Genomic DNA, 6829 nt, shown 5'->3' with positions numbered 1-6829 from the left:
AATCCGAGTTGAACCACTCCCTCCTCACATGTCAGTGCAGGAGGCAGAGTTGAAGGCACTCACTGAGGCGTGTAGAGCTGCTGCAGGTAAAGTCGCTAATATTTACACAGATTCGAATTGTGCATGGGGAATATCCCATGATTATTGCCCTGTCTGGAGAAGCAGAACGTTTCTTACATCAGCCGGTAAGCCCATTAAAAATGCAGAGCTGATGAAACAATTAGTGGAGGCATTGACGTTACCAGTCCAGGTTGGCATCGTCAAGGTAACAGCACACACGGACGGTGACTCTGTGGAGGTAGAGGGCAACAGAAGGGCGGACGAGGCTGCTAAAGTAGCAGCAAGGCGGCCTAGGGAGCAGTGGACGGTGGCGGAGAGTCAGCGTATTCCAGCCACACTGAGCCTAGATGTCCTGAAATCCCTCCAGCTGCCCAAACAGAGAAGGAACACGGGGGAGAATGGGAGCTGAGCTGAACTCAAAAAGAGTTTTGGGAGACTAAGGATAAATTGTATATACCAAAGTCCCTGTTCCTAATTATGGCGCAGGCAACACCTGGCCCCACTCACACCTCAAAATGTCACATGTGTCCATGGTAGATGCCTTCTGGATCGCTCCTGGTTTCAGTTACGCAGCAGCAAAGCTCGTACGGTCATGCCTCATCTGTGCACAGCACAACCCTGGTAAAACAGAAAAAAAAAGTCCCTAAGAAAGCGACACCCAGGCCTCTCTACCCGTTTCAGAGACTGCAGACTGACTACATACAGCTACCCAAGGTAGGAGTGTGTGAAAAATGTCCTAGTATGTGTAGATCTCTTCTCTGGTTGGCTGGAAGCCTATCTGGTAAAAAATGTGCAAATGCTAAAGTGACTGCAGACAAACTGATGAAAGAATTGATCTGCAGGTATGGTGTCCCAGAAACCATAGAGAGCGATAGGGACACACACTTCACGGGAGAAATAATGAGGGAAGTCATGCAGGCCCTGGGAGTACAGCAAGCATATCATGCACCACATAAACAACAAAGTAGTGGGAAAGTGGAAAGACTAAGTGGGACACTTAAACTGAAAATTCAGAGGCCATGGCAGACACAGGAAAGAGCAGGATAGAGTGCTTGTCTCTTGCACTCTTGTCAGTCAGACACACTCCAAATAGAAAGACAGGCTTGTCCCCTTTTTGAAGTCCTGTTTAGTAGTTTGCCAAAGACTGGTCTGTACTTCCCACAGGTGCTACAAATGCAACACGGTGCTATGACAGCCCATGTCCAGGCCTTGCAGAACAGACTTAATGTATGTGGTGCATAAACATGTGTTTTCATCCATTCCAGATCTTAATGCCAGTGCGGACGCACATCTGCTGAATCCAGGTGATTGGGTGGTCATACACAGACACGTAAGAAGGAGCCTATATCCACGGTTTGACGGCCCGTTGTAAAGTCCAGTTGACCACATTCACTTGAGGGAACGCCCACCTGGATCCATGCCAGTCACTGCAAAAAGATCTTTTCACTAGCAGAAAGACTGTTGTCCTAATCACCTTGCTGGCAGTGGTAGGATGTTTGCACCTTACAGAGACACTGGATAAACTTTTAAGTGTTGACAAGGACAACAAACTTATTCAGCATCTTGCTTTTCTTATAAAAGACGCGGAAGGACAAACCTGCTGGACTGTTAGATCTGTATACACAGCCCAGTATTTGTAAGGGCTATGCTGTACTTAGCCTTTACCCCTGGAGCCAAGGAAGGTATTAACACCACACAGCATACCCGATGAGACTTGGACTCAGGTTTTCTAGGTTCCTTAAGGCTCTTAATGAGACTAATACAATATAAAGACTCCTTTTTAAATCCAGCCGATTGGCTTAGCGGCCTAGCAGGATGGATTATTTTTGGTATTTTTCAGAGTTGTATGCAAATCTTGTTGCTTTGCTTATTGTTTTATGTAGCCGTAAAAGCGCTAATATATGTATTACCTAAGGCTGAACCTTCTGTAGTATATCATAGGCCCCGTATGGCCACTGCTGATGGGAAGTTGAGTGTCCACACTGAGGGTGGATGGGCGAAGCAGGTAGGAAGTCCCCTTGTGGGTACTAGACCCATGAGACAGTAGCTCCTTTGTGGACATCAGCTGACCCCATAGTAGAGGTTATACCATTTACAAAAGGGGGAAATTGATATAGAAGGGTTAATAGTTTGCCTTTAACTACCTTGCCTTTAAGTGCCTTTTGCCTTTAAGTATTAGAATTGCTAGAATCTGTTGACTCAGTAGTCTGACGGTCTCCTCTTCAAGGAGACTGTGCTTCTTATCATGTATGTTCTCAATAGTCAGTACAACATATTCTGGGTTATGGTAAATAAAGTATGACCCTGGGTGCTGGTGGGGGCTACATGAGTTACATTGAAATGCATGCTGTGTAAATGGTATAAAGCATTGCCTTGGTTTTAATATGTCAGATAAAAGTGACTTGCTCACGGGATACGTGTGAGGTGTCTTTTGTCTCCAAGCGCTTGTCAACTAAGGGCGTAAATCCACAATTAGGACTCACTGGTGATCTGTCAGCTGACATTTGGGTCAGAATGAAAACAGCTACGACACCACGCAGACACAAGAACTGAAATTGAAGGGAACCTGTCCCCCCTCCCCCAGGCGTTTGTACGTTTTACAGCCACCTTGTACAGCGGTAATGCTGCATGTGTGCAAGGTGGCTCATAAACGTATTCTCCTCGCACATGTGGAACTGAAAACACGTCTAAAATGTGTCCTCTGTGTGACCATTTAACCGTCCCGGAGGTGTGACTTTCCTTTGTAATGACACGCTGCAACCCCCTTGGTAGCGCTGCCCGTCTTCTGGCATCATTGTTTGGCTGCCTGCGCCTCTGCGGCCGCCCTGACCCACACAACGCCCCTCAGTGTCTTATTTATTGGGACTGCGAGGGTGTGATTGATGGGCATGAGCAGTGCATCAGTTCGCCTGTCCCTCATCTCCTTCCGCCTTCCTCAGACTGTGCGGCTTCATGGCCGTGGCATGCGATAAGGGATCAGCTGACGCCGCACAGTCTGAAGCGGGTGTAAGGACCCGAGTGTGAGAGGCGAACATATGTGCTGCGCCAGGCCATGAATCCCAGCCCCGCAGTGTTTTAACAATGTTAAGACACTGCGGGGCTGGGATTCATGGTCATCGCAAACCGCAGCGGCCGACATTAAATGATGTCAGAAGATGGGCAGCGCTAACAGCGCTAGGCCAGGGGATAACACGACAGCGCAGACTCCTGTACAGCAAATAACAACGCTCAGGAGGCTGCACCCAGCACCAAGGTGGGATTCTTGACATCTGTGCTGCGTTTCATTACGAAGGGAACTCGCGCCTCCAACACAGTTTGACTGTACAAAGGGCTAAATGTTATACGTGTTTCATTCAGCGTGTGCAAGGAGAAAAATTAAAAGAGCAACCTTTGACTTGTGCAGCACTACTGCTGCATAAGCTGTGGCTCTTCTACTTTGTAACCCCTGAGGGGGGGTTAAAGGTTACCTTTGAAATTGGTTCAATTAGGCTTCGGCCTACACTCTGCTCCCCCTGCAGAGCCCGGGCTCCAACACCGCCAGTTGGGGCCCGGTACTGCTAGCTGCACAGAGAAAAACACCAGCCAATGTGTCAGTGGGGTTCAGCACCGCCAGCTGTTCCCCTGCTGTGCAGCCGGCAACGTGTCCTGCAACTGCCACGCAGGCACAACAGACCCAAAGCTGCCGCCAGTGCAGGCTTCGGCCTACACTCTGCTCCATCTCCTCCTCCTGCTGACCCTGGGCTCTAACACCGCCAGTTGGGGCCCGGTACTGCTAGCTGCACAGAGAAAAACACCAGCCAATGTGTCAGTGGGGTTCAGCACCGCCAGCTGTTCCCCTGCTGTGTAGCCGGCATCGTGTCCTGCAAAAGCCACGCAGACACAAGAACTGAAATTGAAGGGAACCTGTCCCCCCTCCCCCAGGCGTTTGTACGTTTTACAGCCACCTTGTACAGCGGTAATGCTGCATGTGTGCATGGTGGCTCATAAACGTATTCTCCTCGCACATGTGGAACTGAAAACACGTCTAAAATGTGTCCTCTGTGTGACCATTTAACCGTCCCGGAGGTGTGACTTTCCTTTGTAATGACACGCTGCAATCCCCTTGGTAGCGCTGCCCGTCTTCTGGCATCATTGTTTGGCTGCCTGCGCCTTTGCGGCTGCCCTGACCCACACAACACCCCTCGGTGTCTTATTTATTGGGACTGCGAGGGTGTGATTGATGGGCATGAGCAGTGCATCAGTTCGCCTGTCCCTCATCTCCTTCCGCCTTCTTCAGACTGTGCGGCTTCATGGCCGTGGCATGCGATAAGGGATCAGCTGACGCCGCACAGTCTGAAGCGGGTGTAAGGACGCGAGTGTGAGAGGCGAACATATGTGCTGCGCCAGGCCATGAATCCCAGCCCCGCAGTGTTTTAACAATGTTACGACACTGCGGGGCTGGGATTCATGGTCATCGCAAACCGCACCGGCCGACATTAAATGATGTCAGAAGATGGGCAGCGCTAACAGCGCTAGGCCAGGGGATAACATGACAGCGCAGACTCCTGTACAGCCAATAACAACGCTCAGGAGGCTGCATCCAGCACCAAGGTGGGATTCTTGACATCTGTGCTGCGTCTCATTACGAAGGGAACTCGCGCCTCCAACACAGTTTGACTGTATAAAGGGCTAAATGTTATACGTGTTTCATTCAGCGTGTGCAAGGAGAAAAATTAAAAGAGCAATCTTTGACTTGTGCAGCACTACTGCTGCATAAGCTGTGGCTCTTCTACTTTGTAACCCCTGAGGGGGGGTTAAAGGTTACCTTTGAAATTGGTTCAATTAGGCTTCGGCCTACACTCTGCTCCCCCTGCAGAGCCCGGGCTCCAACACCGCCAGTTGGGGCCCGGTACTGCTAGCTGCACAGAGAAAAACACCAGCCAATGTGTCAGTGGGGTTCAGCACCGCCAGCTGTTCCCCTGCTGTGCAGCCGGCAACGTGTCCTGCAACTGCCACGCAGGCACAACAGACCCAAAGCTGCCGCCAGTGCAGGCTTCGGCCTACACTCTGCTCCATCTCCTCCTTTTGCTGACCCTGGGCTCTAACACCGCCAGTTGGGGCCCGGTACTGCTAGCTGCACAGAGAAAAACACCAGCCAATGTGTCAGTGGGGTTCAGCACCGCCAGCTGTCCCCCTGCTGTGTAGCCGGCATCGTGTCCTGCAAAAGCCACGCAGACACAAGAACTGAAATTGAAGGGAACCTGTCCCCCCTCCCCCAGGCGTTTGTACGTTTTACAGCCACCTTGTACAGCGGTAATGCTGCATGTGTGCAAGGTGGCTCATAAACGTATTCTCCTTGCACATGTGGAACTGAAAACACGTCTAAAATGTGTCCTCTGTGTGACCATTTAACCGTCCCGGAGGTGTGACTTTCCTTTGTAATGACACGCTGCAACCCCCTTGGTAGCGCTGCCCGTCTTCTGGCATCATTGTTTGGCTGCCTGCGCCTCTGCGGCCGCCCTGACCCACACAACGCCCCTCGGTGTCTTATTTATTGGGACTGCGAGGGTGTGATTGATGGGCATGAGCAGTGCATCAGTTCGCCTGTCCCTCATCTCCTTCCGCCTTCTTCAGACTGTGCGGCTTCATGGCCGTGGCATGCGATAAGGGATCAGCTGACGCCGCACAGTCTGAAGCGGGTGTAAGGACCCGAGTGTGAGAGGCGAACATATGTGCTGCGCCAGGCCATGAATCCCAGCCCCGCAGTGTTTTAACAATGTTAAGACACTGCGGGGCTGGGATTCATGGTCATCGCAAACCGCACCGGCCGACATTAAATGATGTCAGAAGATGGGCAGCGCTAACAGCGCTAGGCCAGGGGATATCACGACAGCGCAGACTCCTGTACAGCCAATAACAACGCTCAGGAGGCTGCACCCAGCACCAAGGTGGGATTCTTGACATCTGTGCTGCGTCTCATTACGAAGGGAACTCGCGCCTCCAACACAGTTTGACTGTATAAAGGGCTAAATGTTATACGTGTTTCATTCAGCGTGTGCAAGGAGAAAAATTAAAAGAGCAACCTTTGACTTGTGCAGCACTACTGCTGCATAAGCTGTGGCTCTTCTACTTTGTAACCCCTGAGGGGGGGTTACAGGTTACCTTTGAAATTGGTTCAATTAGGCTTCGGCCTACACTCTGCTCCCCCTGCAGAGTCCGGGCTCCAACACCGCCAGTTGGGGCCCGGTACTGCTAGCTGCACAGAGAAAAACACCAGCCAATGTGTCAGTGGGGTTCAGCACCGCCAGCTGTTCCCCTGCTGTGCAGCCGGCAACGTGTCCTGCAACTGCCACGCAGGCACAACAGACCCAAAGCTGCCGCCAGTGCAGGCTTCGGCCTACACTCTGCTCCATCTCCTCCTCCTGCTGACCCTGGGCTCTAACACCGCCAGTTGGGGCCCGGTACTGCTAGCTGCACAGAGAAAAACACCAGCCAATGTGTCAGTGGGGTTCAGCACCGCCAGCTGTTCCCCTGCTGTGCAGCCGGCAACGTGTCCTGCAACTGCCACGCAGGCACAACAGACCCAAAGCTGCCGCCAGTGCAGGCTTCGGCCTACATTCTGCTCCATCTCCTCCTCCTGCTGACCCTTTGCTCCAACACTGCTAGTTGGGGCTCTAGGAAGACAAGATTGAATAGGTCCCCATCCTGGTTCCAGCACCGTCAGCTGGTTCCGGGCAGAGCCTTTGGCTTAGGTGCCTCCCTCTGGGTATCCGAGTTCCACCAACGTCAG

Source organism: Ranitomeya variabilis, chromosome 4 (assembly GCF_051348905.1).
Source record: "Ranitomeya variabilis isolate aRanVar5 chromosome 4, aRanVar5.hap1, whole genome shotgun sequence".
Taxonomy (NCBI): domain Eukaryota; kingdom Metazoa; phylum Chordata; class Amphibia; order Anura; family Dendrobatidae; genus Ranitomeya; species Ranitomeya variabilis.
The sequence above is the reverse complement of the archived record's forward strand: the minus strand, read 5'-3'. Positions refer to the sequence as shown.